A 16,463-nucleotide genomic window follows, 5' to 3' on the forward strand; every position below is an offset into this window, starting at 1 on the left:
CTACCGCACGGCAGTGCGGTACAACCGTACCATCCCACAGTACTGCCGCGACCCCAGCACAGAAACAGACGCAAGCTGGGGGCGGTACTTCCGCACACGCGGTACTATCGCGCCCCCCCCCATGCGGTACTACCGCAAGGCAAAAGTCCCAGCCGGGGGGAAGGGGAACTTCCGTGCCTACTTCCGCAAATAAACGGGAAGTAGCAAAAACCCGACACAGTAGTACTGCCGAGGGGCGGTACTACTGCCTGACCGCATAGCGCGGTACTACCGCGGCAGGTGCGGATGTAAAAAATTACATCTGCTCCTACTGCAAGGGGGCGGCACTAGCCTGGTGGGCAGCGGTAGTGCGGCTCCAGGGGAGCGGTACTACTGTGAGCACCAGCGGTACTACCGCGCCACCGCGCGGTACTATCGTGGATGCCTACGGTACTACCGTTGATCCAGGAGCGGTACTACCGCAACTACAACAACAGCCAGTCAAAGGAGGCAGGAAAAACGGAGGAAGCTCCAAGGAAGAAGGAGGGGATAAAAGGAGACGTGTACGTGATGATTCCACCCAAACCTTTCCAACGCGGACCCCCTCTTAATAGTACGGCTTTCCTACGACTCAAATCCACCAAAAAGAAACGTAGAAAAGACGCCGTCTTCGTCAGTCTTCAAGGGGCACCCAATCGTCTTGTGCCTAGCAAAGAAGTGTCTGGAAAACTCATGGCACACGATTAGTCCGCAAATGCGTTGTCATCAATCACCAAAACACTTAGGGATAAATATGTCCTTACAGGTGTGTGTAGAGTTGTATCAGTGGTCGATAGAACTTGAAGAAAGTATAAGTTCTACCTTTAGCTCCTCATTGGGTTCGACACTCTTATTTTTCAAAAAGGCTACAACTGACCCCCTACACTTGTGGGTTATCACATCACACCACCAAAAACGAGAGATTGTATTCGTAATTCCTTTGCAAAATTTCTTAAGAATTTTAATGACCGACATCGCATACGTTGGTAATGGGTCACCCTGACGAAGGCCTCGTGAAGGTGTGATGGTCTCCATTTCAACTGAACTGTATCTCACTCTAGATTCCACAGAAGACACACATACCAGTGGATATCCCAGCTTCAACAATATTGCTTCCAAGAAGACCCAATCAACACGGTCATAGGCTTTGCGCATATCCAATTTTACATCACATGATCCCTCCTTGCCTATTTTCTTCTGTTTAATTGCATGGAGACTTTCATAAGCTATTAAAACATTATCAGTGATGAGCCACCCTGGAACAAAGACACTTTGTGTGGGACTAATGATTTCTAGAAGCAAGGTTTTCAATCTTGCAGTAATCATCTTTGAGATAGTTTTATAGACCACATTACATAAGCTAATGGGTTTGAGCTATGAGAATTTTTCAGGTGTGTTCACCTTTGGGATCATCACAATTGTTGTGTCATTACATCCCGATGGCATAACCTATGAGTTAACTGTTGAAAGATCATGGATGTTGCCTAGAGGAGGGGTGAATATGCGCTTTAAAATAATTACGGTTTAGGCTTGAACAAATTTGGAATAAAACTAGCGTTTAATTTGTCAAGCACAAAACCTAAAACAACTAGGCACACCTATGTGCACCAACAACTTGTGCTAAGCAAGATAAACAACTAAGTGATAGCAAGATATATAACATGAATCACTATGTATATCACAAAGTAAAGTGGATAAGTAAAGGGCTCGGGTAAGAGATAACCGAGGTACACACAGAGGACGATGTATCTCGAAGTTCACACCCTTGCAGATGCGAATCTCCGTTTGGAGCGGTGTGGAGGCACAATGCTCCCCAAAACACCACTAGGTCCACTGTAATCTCCTCACGCCCTCGCACAATACAAGATGCCATGATTCCACTAAGGGACCCTTGAGGGCGGTTACTGAACTCGTACAATTGGAAACCCTTGGGGGCGGTCACCGGTACCCATACAAATTGCTCGAAGCAATCTCCACAACTTAACTGGAGACCCCGATGCTTGCTTGGAGCTTTACACCACAATGATTGAGCTCTACAACACCACCAACCGTCTAGAGCGCCCAAGCACCCAAGAGAAATAAGCTCTAAGGTACCAAGCACCCCAAGAGTAATAAGCTACTCAAACTTCACTTCCACGTATCACCATGAAGAACTCAAACGGATGCACCAAATGCAATGGCAAGGGCACATGAAGTGCCCAAGTCCTTCTCTCCCAAATCCCACCCCAACAACTAATGCTATGGAGGAAGATGAGAGGAAGAACATACGAGGAGAACACAAGAACTCCAAGATCCAGATCCAAGGGGTTTCCCTCACATAGGGGAGAAAGTGATTGGTGGAAATGTAGATCTAGATGTCCTCTCTCTTTTCCCTCAAGAACTAGCAAGAATCATTGGAGAAACTGAGAGACAGAAAGCTCAAAGAATGTCAACAATGGGGGCAAACACGAGCTCAAAGAATGAGGACCATTGGGGAAGAAAACCCCCTTAAATAGCCCCCTCCCAAATCCAACCGTTATGAGTACTGGACGCGGACAAGCGGTACTCCCGCTTGGGGGAGTGGTACTACTGCTTAGCAAGGTCAACGCAACCCAACGAGACAGAAACACTAGAGTGGTAGTTCTGCCAGAGAGGTACTACCGCTCTACCATCCCGCTCTACTACCGCTTAGAAGAGGTCTACAGCTTAAAGCAGTACTACCGCTCAAGCAGACTGGGCAACAAAAGCACAAAAATAAGCGGAAGTGGTTGCGGTGGAAGGAAGTGGAAGTACTGCGTAAGCGGTACTACCGCCCTACTACCGCTTAGAGCAGTACTACCGCTTAAAGCAGTACTACTGCCCAAGCAAAAAAGAATGAAGACCCAATACCGAAACAGCTATAACTTCTACAAACAAACTCTGGAATCAGCAAACTCAAGCTTGTTGAATAGACGACGACACATACTATCCAACAATGGTTGGTTATAATAGGAAGTGGTAGTAGAAAAATGCCAATGATATAGATATGTGAAACCTCTATGAGTGAAGAACGGACAAAAACTCCAACATCGAAAACAACATAGAAGATGCATATGAACTCCATTTTCAATGAACTTGAGCTTGTCATGAAGATGAACATAAGCTCAAAAACTCACACAGAGAAAAACCAGACAAGAACCAAGAGAGATGATGCAAGGATGCAATGGTTTGAGATCTCTACGGACGATATGATCAAGCTACTTACTTGAGAGTCCCCCTCCTTGATAGAATGACAATTGATCCTATAACCCGTTCTCCCAACTACTACCATGATACCTGTAAAATAGGAAATCTGTCAAGGGAAAACCTTTGTCTTGCACATAGTCCACTTGAGTTAGATGATGACGATCTTGACTTCCTCAAGTTGGGCCGCCTTTCTTGGTTGTGTTGGCTCGATGAAGACTAGTTGATTCTCCCCCATACTCCACTATGGGTGAGCCAATCTTCGGCACATCTCCCCATGTCCATTGTCACCACAATGGATGACAAGCTTCAAGCATGATCTCTTCGTGATGTTCCACTTGAACTTGCACACCGCAATCTTGATGACGATCACCACTTGATGTCATCCTCCATGGGTTGTATGAGATCTTCCTCTTGGCGCAAGTCCATGGAAACATACCTAACCCCACATAGAACTCTCAGCTAGACCATGGGTTAGTACACAAAGCGTAATGGACAATGCTTACCATACCATGGGATCACTTGATCCCTCTCGATACATCTTGTATGTTGTGTGTGTTGATCAACTTGATTCACTCTTTGACTTAGTCTTGATTAACCTTGTATCATGTCTTCTCTATGACCAATATTTGAATAATTCCTTGAATAGCACCTTGGTCATCACATAATCTTCTTGAAACTAACAAATTGACTTCAAGAAATGCCTATGGACAAACCCTTCAAATATAGCTCACGGCAACCATTAGTCCATAGGGATTGTCATCAACTACCAAAACCAAACATGGGGGCACCATGCTCTTTCAACTGCACTTAAAACCTCCATCACCAAATCATCACCTAGCATTGGCCAAAACCTTTTGTAAAAGACATCATGTAATCCATCCAGACCGAGGGCCTTGAAATCGCCAATTGAGAACAAAGCTTTCCTAACCTCCTCTGATGTGTAGGGAGCCATGAGTACGACATTCATGCCCTCGATAACTTGACATTGTACTCTGGACAAAATACTAAGATCAGTTGTTGGACCTGCAAAGTAAACAGTTTTGAGAAGTAATATGAAATAATGGTATTGAGATCCTCAACGCTTTCCTTCCAAACTCTTGTATGATCTAGTAGTTTTTTCATGTTGTTCCTCTTCTTACGTGCCGAAGCTGCTCTATGAAATAAAGTTGTATGTTGGTCACCATGCAACAGCCAATTTGCATGCCCACGTTGGAGCCATATGAGCTCTTCTTGGTCCAGCAAGTTGTCGACCAGAACCTAAATATCTTTCACTTTTTGCCGCACCTCACTTATGCTCGGGCGGCTCGGGCCCCTTCTAAGTTTCTCCAGGTCTTTCTTAAGTTTATTTATTCTCTTATTGGGGCTCTTGAGAGTCTTCCGATCCCACTCATGCAAGTCACTGAGTACTGATTTGGCCAGGTCCGAGAGAGAGGGTCCCAGCCCCGCCAGTTTAGCTTGTTCCCAAGTTGAATTAACAATCTCGCTCATTGTCCCTTCATTTAACCGGCGGGCTTCAGACATATGTTTACGGTTCTGCTGCTACGCCATCATCGGCTTGTAGTATTCAGTGTCAAGAAGAATGGGCATGTGATCTAAATGAATGTGATGCTCATGCATCAATGCCGCATAAGGGAATTTGTCTGCCCACAACTCGTTACAAAGAGCTCTGTCAAGCCGCTCTCTAATGGCCCCTCGGCTCCATGTAAAAGTGTCACCTATCACCATAGCCTCTTGCATACCACAGTCCTCGATGCAATCTCTAAAATCTCGCATGTGGTATTGTCTCCTTCTTTTTCACTCATGGGGTTGGTTTCGTTGATGCCGCCAAGGACCATCCATGACCCGACATTATTCACAATTTCGCATGAACATCACGCAGATACGTCCACGAGAGGTGCTTCCTCTCCCAACTTGGTTCTCCATAGAACCCTAAGTCTCCAAGCCGGATTAATCCCATCCATCACTATGCCATCAATAAATTAAACGGGGAATTTTCTTACTACTATGGATCCGGAACTAGTTTTCAGCTGCAATGAAGGCTTTGCTTTTATTTTTGTGGGTCGCATGTGCTGGGAGTGCTAACCTAGACCGGCCCAACATGTTGTGGACCGTGTCCAGATAGGATTTACTGTTTCGTTGCAAGGAATCGAGCCCAGAGATCCCACTAGCAGTAGGGCCCATTAGTTAGTCTAGCCGAGAAACTACAAGAAGATACACTCGCTAATCTGTAATAATCAGTGCGTTCATTCATAACTGATCGGAAGTAGGAAAAAAATGCACCATCTGGACCCTCTTCACCGACGATTCCACAGGGATATACTCCTCGTGGAACTAGAGTACTTATAGATTTCTTTTTGTTTCTTTCTTATAGTATTTTCTTACTGTCGCCCCCCTGTAGCGGCCGAGCTGTGCAAGCAGTACTGCAGGCGAAGCACATGCCTCTGGTCAGAGCACTTAATTCAGCCCTTCCGCGCATAAACAAATCAATCAGCCGAGCCGAGCCGCGCCGTCGTGGATCGATGGTGGTGGGGTTAGCGAGCGGCCAGTCAAGCAATCTCCGCTGATCACTAGCGGCAAGCACTGTGCTTTCAGCAAAGCCATGATTGAATAATGGCTTCAGAAGCGGGCCGGTATACAAAAGCCGCGCGCATGTTGTGGCGCGGGAAGTGGCGCCGGTGTCGAGTCGACGACGACGGGACTACAAGCCGCATGTGGCCGGACCGCGGGGAAACACCTCCTCCGGCCCTTAATGCACGGTCTCGGGGACGACGGTGACATAAAGCGACCGGCCGGGCGATCGATTTTCGGGGAGAAAAATAATGGCCTCATCCCGTTTCCGCCGAGCAAAGGGGTGGAAATCTCCTGCATTTTAGTACCCTAAACCCGCATGTCAAGTCGTACATCGTTTATTGTCGCATGCAACTTGCCTGCTCGATTTCTGGATCTTAATTTGGACCTGGAAACGTCGGTTACTACTACGTGATGGATGCCTTCTTGATCTAGATCGGGGTAACCGACGATTACATTGCTGCTTATAATGGTTTTGCGGCAAACCAGCGGCTAGGGGAACCTAGGCTAGATCCCATCGACGTGTCCTCACTCAAGTGTTGCTATAGGTCGACGTTCACCCTAAAAATAGCTATGGAGTGAAAGTGCATAGGGACGACCGGCTGCTAGGGTAGGAGTGAGCTCACCAGTGTAGACCCCGTTTTAAACAAAAGAGAAAATGCGCTGAATACCACTATAGCTAGGACTGCCGTTTCCTCAAAAACGCTAGGACTGCAATCATGCACAAATTTTCTTATATGCTCCATTGGGACATCCAAAATTGGTTTCTGAATTTTTCATTACAAATCAGGTGCCTGACGTAGCAATCATATACTTTTTTTAGCAAAAATATTAACCATCTTATAAACTTGAGACATAGGAAAATGAACCCTTTGAAATTTACATGGTCAATCGAACAGTCTTACAGAACATATAAAAAAGCAGCCTTATAGAAAATTAGTGACGGAAAAAAACTCCAAATTTTGGTAAGGATCCTACGAGGCAAAGAAGCGCGACAATCGCCGGAATACCTAGCTACAAAACACCACCTAATGGAGAAAGTCCACTTTCTCCTCCTAAACTATTGCCTTCACTCTTTCCCCGTAAAACTTCTTGTTGGCTAATTTAATCCAACCTATTGTATCTGGAGCATTGTACCCTCTCACTGGTTTGTAAGGACAGATTCGCCCTATACTCTTTAAAATAATATATCAAAATAAAGTTCATACATATAGCTTGTGCGATGGAATATACAAATAAAAAATTGTTTAAAAATCGTAACCAACGTAAGGAATGCCAAAAAGGTTACGCGATTTACTTTCACTATGCCAAAAAGGTTGCACGATTTATTTTCACTATGCTAAAAAGGAAGATCTTTATCGGTCAAACCGCATAACAACATACATTGTTTCCTTTGTCATCGATATGTTACTTGCCCGAGATTCGATCGTCAGTATCATCATACCTAGTTCAATCTCGTCACCGGCAAGTCTCTTTACTTGTTCCGTAATGCATCATCCCGTAACTAACTCATTAGTCACATTGCTTGCAAGGCTCATAGTGATGTGCATTACCGAGAGGGCCCAGAGATACCTCTCCGACAATCGGAGTGACAAATCCTAATCTCGATCTATGCCAACTCAAAAAACACCATCGAAGACACCTGTAGATCACCTTTATAATCACCCAGTTATGTTGTGACGTTTGATAGCACACTAAGTGTTCCTCCGGTATTCAGGAGTTGCATAATCTCATAATCATAGGAACATGTATAAATTATGCAGAAAGCAATAGCAATAAATTAAACGATCATAGTGCTAAGCTAACGGATGGGTCTAGTCCATCACATCATCCTCTAATGAAGTGATCCCGTTCATCAAATGACAACACATGTCTATGGCTAAGAAACTTAACCATCTTTGATTAACGAGCTAGTCTAGTAGAGGCATACTAAGGACACTTTATTCGTCTATGTATTCACACATGTACTAAGTTTTCGGTTAATACAATTCTAGCATGAATAATAAACATTTATCATGATATAAGGAAATATAAATAACAACTTTATTATTGCCTCTAGGGCATATTTTCTTCAAGAACCCTTTCTTTGCTTGATCCATTTTGAACTTTTTCAAAACTTTATCAAGGTATGTGCTTTGTGAAAGTCCAATTAAGCGTCTTGATCTATCTCTATAGATCTTGATGCCCAATATATAAGCAGCTTCACCGAGGTCTTTCATTGAAAAATTCTTATTCAAGTATCCTTTTACGCTATTCGGAAATTCAGTATCATTTCCAATCAATAATATGTCATCCACATATAATATCAGAAATGCTACAGAGCTTCCACTCACTTTCTTGTAAATACAGACTTCTCCAAAAGTTTGTATAAAACCATAGGCTTTGATCACACTATCAAAGCGTATATTCCAACTCCGAGATGCTTGCACCAGTCCATAAATGGATCGCTGGAGCTTACACACTTTGTTAGCACCTTTTGGATTGACAAAACCTTCTGATTGCATCATATACAATTCTTCTTTAAGATATCCATTAAGGAATGCGGTTTTGACATCCATTTGCCAAATTTTATAATCATAAAATGCGGCAATTGCTAACATGATTCGGACGGACTTAAGCATCATCGCGGGTGAGAAGGTGTCATCATAGTCAACTCCTTGAACTTGTCGAAAACATTTCGCAACAAGTCGAGCTTTGTAGACAGTAACATTACCGTCAGTGTCAGTCTTCTTCTTGAAGATCCATTATTCTCTATGGCTTGCCGATCATCGGCCAAGTCAACCAAAGTCCACACTTTGTTCTCATACATGGATCCCATCTCAGATTTCATGGCCTCAAGCCATTTTGCGGAATCTGGGCTCATCGTCGCTTCCTCATAGTTCGAAGGTTCGTCATGGTCAAGTAACATGACTTCGAGAACAAGATTATCGTACCACTCCGGTGCGGATCTTACTCTGGCTGACCTATGAGGTTTGATAGTAAGTTGATCAGAAGTTTCATGATCATCATCATTAGCTTCCTCACTAATTGGTGTAGGAATCACTGGAACTGATTTCTGTGATGAACTACTTTCCAATAAGGGAGTAGGTACAGTTACCTCATCAAGTTCTAGTTTTCTCCCACTCACTTCTTTCGAGAGAAACTCATTCTCTAGAAAGGATCCATTCTTAGCAATGAATATCTTGCCTTCGGATCTGTGATAGAAGGTGTACCCAACAGTCTCCTTTGGGTATCCTATGAAGACACATTTCTTCGGTTTGGGTTTGAGCTTATCAGGTTGAAGCTTTTTGATATAAGCATCGCAACTCCAAACTTTAAGAAACGACAACTTGGGTTTCTTGCCAAACCACGGTTCACATGGTGTCGTCTCAACGGATTTTGATGATGCCCTATTTAACGTGAATGCAGCCGTATCTAAAGCATAACCCCAAAACGATAGCGGTAAATTAGTAAGTGACATCATAGATTGCACCATATCTAATAAAGTGCGGTTACGACGTTCGGACACACCATTACGTTGTGGTTTTCCAGGTGGCGTGAGTTGCGAAACTATTCCGCATTGTTTCAAATGAAGACCAAACTCATAACTCAAATATTCACCTCCACGATCAGATTGTAGAAACTTAATTTTCTTGTTACGATGATTTTCCACTTCACTTTGAAATCCTTTGAACTTTTCAAATGTTTCAGACTTACGTTTCATCAAGTAGACATACCCATATCTGCCCAAATCATCTGTGAAGGTCAGAAAATAACGATACCCGCCACGAGCATCAATACTCATCGGACCGCATACATCAGTATGTATTATTTCCAATAAGTCTGTTGCTCGTTCCATTGTTCCGGAGAATGGAGTCTTAGTCATCTTACCCATGAGGCATGGTTCGCAAGCATCAAGTGATTCATAATCAAGTGATTCGAAAAGCCCATCAGCATGGAGTTTCTTCATGTGTTTTACATCAATATGACGTAAACGGCAGTGCCACAAATAAGTTACACTATCATTATTAAACTTATATCTTTTGGCTTCAATACTATGAATATTTGTATCATTACTATCAAGATTTAGTAAAAATAGACCACTCATCAAGGGTGCATGACCATAAAAGATATTATTCATATAAATAGAACAACCGTTATTCTCTGGTTTAAATGAATAACCGTCTCGCATCAAACAAGATCCAGATATAATGTTCATGCTTAAAGCTGGCACCAAATAACAATTATTCAGATCTAAAACTAATCCCAAAGGTAGATGTAGAGGTAGCGTGCCGACGGCGATCACATCGACTTTGGAACCATTTTCCACGCACATCGTCACCTCGTCCTTAGCCAATCTTCGCTTAATCCGTAGCCCCTGTTTCGAGTTGCAAATATTAGCAACATAACCAGTATCAAATACCCAGGCGCTACTGCGAGCATTAGTAAGGTACACATCAATAACATGTATATCAAATATACCTTTCACTTTGCCATCCTTCTTATCCACCAAATACTTGGGGCAGTTCTGCTTCTAGTGACCAGTCCCTTTACAATAGAAGCACTCGGTCTTAGGCTTAGGTCCAGACTTGGGCTTCTTCACTTGAGCAGCAACTTGCTTGTCATTTTTTTAAGTTTCCCTTCTTCCCTTTGCCCTTCTTCTTGAAACTAGTGGTCATGTTGACCATCAACACTTGATGCTCCTTCTTGATTTCTACCTCCACAGCTTTTAGCATCGCGAAGAGCTCGGAAATTGTCTTATCCATCCCTTGTATATTATAGTTCATCGCGAAGCTTTTGTAGCTTGGTGGCAATGATTGAAGAACTTTGTCAATGACACTATCATCGGGAAGATTAACTCCCAGTTGAGTCAAGTGGTTGTGGTACCCAGACATTCTGAATATATGTTCACTGACAGAACTATTCTCCTCCATCTTGCAGTTGTAGAACTTATTGGAGACTTCATATCTCTCAATCTGGGCATTTGCTTGAAATATTAACTTCAACTCCTGGAACATCTCATATGCTCCATGACGTTTAAAACGTCGTTGAAGTCCCGATTCTAAGCCGTAAAGCATGGCACACTGAACTATCAAGTAGTCATCAGCTTTGCTCTGCCAGACGTTCATAACATCTGGTGTTGCTCCTGCAACGGGTTTTGCACCAACCGGTGCTTCCAAGACGTAATTTTTCTATGCAGCAATGACACTACAAAAAAAATACACTTCCGTGACGATACATGTTTGTCACAGTAGGTCGTGTTTTCTGTCATGCATGTACATCCATGACAAATTTATAACAAAATCAAGATAGTCATACCTGTGCTGTCGTAGAAGTGTTCCATGACATTGCTAAAATTATCATCACGAAAGTGTCCAAGATTATCGTCCACTTCCATGACGATAAATCGCGCGTCACAGAAGTGCTTTCGCCAAGGGTGACCGACACGTGGCATCCACCGTAACGGAACGTCGTTAAGCTATCGGGTCAGATTTTGGATCCGATAACCCGTTAACAGCCACGACCAATGCCGATTTTCCACGTGTAAAATTCTCATTGGCTGACGGATCCACGTGTCAGCTCCGCGTTGGCATAGGTGTCACTCATCCAATGGTCGAGATGGGCCTATGATATGTTGACACGTGGACCGGCCCAAAAGTGGCCCACAAAGATTAAAGGGCCGGCCCAACAGAAGGCCCATAAGATTTAACGGACCATAATGGGCCGGCCCAGCTAAAGGCCCACACGATTTTGCAGACCATAATGGGCTGGCCCAGCTAAAGGCCCACAAGATTTTGCGGACCACAATGGGCCGGCCCAGCTAAAGGCCCACAAGATTCTGCCGACCATAATGGGCCGGCCCAGCTAAAGGCCCAACATTCTCTGTCAAATCGGCCCATCAACGGCCTGTCTTAAACTTGTCATCAACGCGTCCCATGGTCACTTCTGGCCCGTTCACAGTCCGCTAAGTAATAGGGCCGAATTATGGCCCGGTGTATTTCTGGCCTGTTAAAGGTCCGGCTTCATTTGGGCCCATTTACAGGCCATCAAAACTTCCGGCCCATAAACGACCGTGAAGGATTTGGGTCATATTCGGCCATGTCTGACATTCGGCCTGTTAGAGGCCCACTATAGCTTTGGGTCACTTTCGGCCTGTTGTCATTTTCGGCCTGTTAACACCGGACGTAAACCATGGGCCATATGTGGCCCAACGTCATATCGGGCCCATTAACGGCCCATATAAAAATGACGATAATCTAGCCCGACCGAAGTTCCGGCCTGTTAAAGGCCCGTGTATTAGGTCGGCGCATTTACGTCCCGTCCGAATTTCGGCCTGTTAAAGTCCAGTGGGTTATTTGGCACAATCAGGGCCCAATCTCACTTTCAGTCTATTAAAGGCCCATGTATTTTATGGGCTCGAGATATTTACACCTGTAAACGGCCTATTTTTACTGAGGGCCCAAATTATGTTTAGGCCTGTTAAAGGCCCACTATGGGCACAAGCCTACTAGAAAAATATGAAAGCTTATGCTGATTTAGGCCCAGATATTTTTAGTGGGCTACATGCCAATTTCGGCCCGTAATCGTTTTTAGCCCAATTGGAATGGGCCCGACGAATGTTGGTATGTTGGGCTCCTACGAAGCTTCCGGCCGAATACATTACTAAGGTAAACCTACACTATACAAAAATAGCGTCATAATTACTGCAGCCTGAGGCAGCATCATAAATGTTGTATCACAACAAAATAAATTCCAACCATACAACAAAAGGCATGTTGGCATAATGTTTATAGTCCTTCCAGATAAAAGCACCATCAAATGTATAGAAGCACAGATCATTTGACCTGAGTGCTAATGTTTCAGGCTGTAGAATCTGATGGAGCAGCACAATCTCCACCTTTTTCCGCCATTGCTCTTGAACAACGAAGCGAATGTCTGTCTGGTTTCAAAACCATTCATATCTTGACGACATTTCTCAACCACTATTCTTGTTTCCGAAACAACGTCCATTAGGGATTGGACTTGTGTCTTGAGCACAGATATATCACTCTGTCTAGCAGGAAGATTTTGTTCAGTAGGCGATTTGGATGAGGTTACCTTGACAACCAACCCAGAATTACGCAGGAAGCTGCTTTTTGCACTGTTAGTGGAGAGATACTGACGCACTGCAGTAAGAGGTGACATTGTGCCTGTAGTAGCCTCGTCACCTTCAGGTGGTTGTGGCTGTTCAATTATTTGTTCCATAGCTTCCTGAAAGTTTGAACTTGTAGATTAGTGTACCAGCTAAGTTACTAATGAGATAAAAACAAACAAAGTAGGTTAAATGTTTATACATAACTTATTTTGCTGAACTACTGTAATACATTAGCATGTATTGTAGTGCCAACTACATAATAAAATCACTTTCGGAACATATGTCCATGTAGCATGCCTACTGTATTGTCTATTTCCTCACATTAGTTGACATCTAAGGATAAAGAGACATGGTTTAAAGTAGGATGAACATAGTGTGACATCATTCATATCATGGGCAAACAGATATAAAACAAACAGGCTATTTTATCATTGTGTGCGCATGTGAACATAACAACTAGATTACAGATCAAGACCAAAAGAATATCCTTCATCTCTTTTAAACCATGTAAGGTGAAATGATACATTAAGACAACTGTGAATAAAAGTGAACAGGGTAACTGACATTGGTTGCAAACCAAGTAGTTAAATGAACACATCACAGTACCAATCAGTTCAAGGCAGGAGGAGTAAGGACTTACAACAGCGGCTTGAACTGGTGTGCTCATGCCCTTGATCTTGCTGGTGTGGCAATCCTTGAAGATTTGCATTGCATTCGGTTCAGGTTCTTTTTGGTCCGCACGGGATTTCCTCTGTATTTGGAACAAGTCAATATAGATACGATAATATGGCACAAAAAAGAAGGAAGTAGCAGCTATTTACAAGAGCCTCGCAGTGTGCAATATAGCTACGAGATCCTGTGGTCTGTTGGAATTTCAATTTAGAATGGTTGGTTTTGTTCTTCAAATAGTTAGCCTAGAAGAAGATACACTTGTAAGGCACATACATAAATACAAGTTCAATATGTGGTCTGATCAAATACATATAGCCTACCTGATACTTTGGATCAGACCAGTGTTTAACGAGGGCTGTCGAGTCTTCATCTGTAATATATTCCACTGGAGATGTTTGGGAGATTTCATTGTTAGCCTTGCCTTCAAAGTGAGATTTTCTAAGGTGGTACCGATACTGTCGCAGAGCAGACTGAAAAACATGAGTGCATGCTTGTCTAGTTGCATCATCTTTCAGATCCAACTTGAACCTCATCTGTTGAAAAAAGAATGTGAGTCTTATTAGGAGGAAGCTAGAAAGTATGGGACAGAGCAAGACAATATTACTAATTGCGATGAATAACATTACTTACGGATAAATGGTCAAGGAAGGTGTTAAACTGGGTATTGTGTTTCTCATTCCTGTACTAGATCCACGTTGGGAGGATACGTGCATGACACCTAACGGCAACGGCTGCCTCTGATACTAACTTGGCTGACTCTGTAACATCACGTGGCCTTTTTAAACCTGCCTCAAAATGGATCTCCATTCTTCCTCCTTTAGATTTTGTTAATCTGTCAAGCATTATCCCTGATGTCTATTTCCGCTTGCGCCGTGGTGCTAGTTCAACAACGAATATGGAAAGTGTTAGTGTACATCAAACTGCGAGAGTACATATAAAGGAGCATGCAACTGCAACTTGACTCGGTCAGGTACCATCTTGGTGTTGATGCTCATGAGGTTCATCTGATCTTGCCAAGTCCTGTTGTGTCAGCAATGCTTTGGAAGTAGTGTTAGGTGTGAAGGCAGCTTGGGAACTGGCCAGTTCCGGAGCAAACGAACGAGTAACTGGTTGAGATGCTGGTACAGTTGAAGCGGATGCTGCAGCTGGTGGAGCAGGTGATACTGTGTTTGTAGATTTAGCCGGTGGACTTGGACCTTCTACTGCACTATAAGTACCAGCAGAATCTCAATGGCAGAACCTTTTCCGTTTCACCCGACGAGTAACAGCACTCCCTACTATATTATTTTCCTTGCTCTTTTTTGACTTTGCCATGTCAAGCTATACCCACAACACAAAAGAATAAAATCACTCTTCAGAACTCATTGATGCATGATACAGACAAGCAATACTTTGATGTAAGACAACCGTATGAGGATGGAATATGTAAGAAAAACAAGATGGCATGACATATTCACAGCTACGATGTGCAAACTAAGCAGAAGGATTTTCAAGAAAATAGAAGTAATGCAAGCTAGACACCATATGAAAGATGCAACCAATATTACTCTACCAAGTTAAAAGTGTCTTGTCATAAGTGGAAATTCGAAAAATTAGAAGCAGTACAACATAGAAATCAATGCAAGATGCAACCACTATCAAACTGCCATGTTAAAAGCGTCCAATCATGAGTGACTGATGCGGGATACACAACAGTAGTACTTTGATGTAAGAACATGGTATGATAGATAGATGTAGTGTATTCTAGACACAGAAAGCCATGTCATATGTACATGTATAACATATAAACTCAGCAGGTGCAATTTAATCAAAATAGAAGAAATACAGGCTAGACAACATATGCAACATGAAACCAATTATCACATTGTCAACTTAGAGCAAGCACCTGCGATGGTGGAGTACGGGAGATGAACTTATCATGTAGACTTGGGACTTCAACTTCATTAGCAGTAGCAGTGGAAAATCTAGAGTCTTTGTTTGCGTCGGTGTGGAGGACCACCAACATCCCCTAACTTACTCTTTTCCTTCCTATTTTCTGATATTTCCTTATGAAGTCAAAACCACAAGAAGATGAATAAAATTAGCTCTGCATAACTGGTTGATGCATGATACAAACGAACACTACTTTGATGTAAGGCAAGCGCGGGATAGGAGGATGGAATATATACAAAAAAAGACAATGTTTCATATTCACACGTACGATAGGAGGATGGAATATGTATGAAAAAACAGTAAGCGGAAGGCATTTCAACAAAATTAGAAGAAATGAAAGCTAGGCACCATATGAACATGCAACCAATATCACTCTATCAGGTACAAAGTGTCTCGTCGTAAGTGCCATTTCAAGAAATTAGAAGCAGTACAAGCTAGAAGACAATGCAAGATGCAACCTACATCACAGTCCCCAGTTAAATGTGTCTTATGGGTAAGTGATCGTTGCAGGTATAAGTTGTAAGCTACGCAGATGCAATTCAACATAATCAGAAGCAATACAAACTACACATCATACGGAAAATGCAACCACGTATAATAGTTCCAAGTAAGAGCAAGCACATGTGATGGTGGAGTAGGGGAGATGTGCTCATCATGTACACGTATGTTCTAGAAACAGGAACACGTGTTATATTCACAGGCATTATGTGTAAAGTAAGCAGATGCAGTTCAAGTTAGAAGCAATACAAGCTAGACATCATACGCAACATGCAACCACATATAATAGTGTCAAGTTAGAGCAAGCACCTGTGATGGTGGAGTAGGGGAGATGTGCTCATCATCTACACAGCTACATTGACTGTCCAGCCTTGTGTTGTCTTGCGAATCTTGTTGGGAGGATGGCGGAGTAGAATCTGTAGAGACCCCCTATTTGAGTTGCTCTGAAGGACCACCA

This window comes from Triticum urartu, chromosome 6 (assembly GCF_003073215.2).
Source record: "Triticum urartu cultivar G1812 chromosome 6, Tu2.1, whole genome shotgun sequence".
NCBI classification, from domain to species: Eukaryota; Viridiplantae; Streptophyta; class Magnoliopsida; order Poales; family Poaceae; genus Triticum; species Triticum urartu.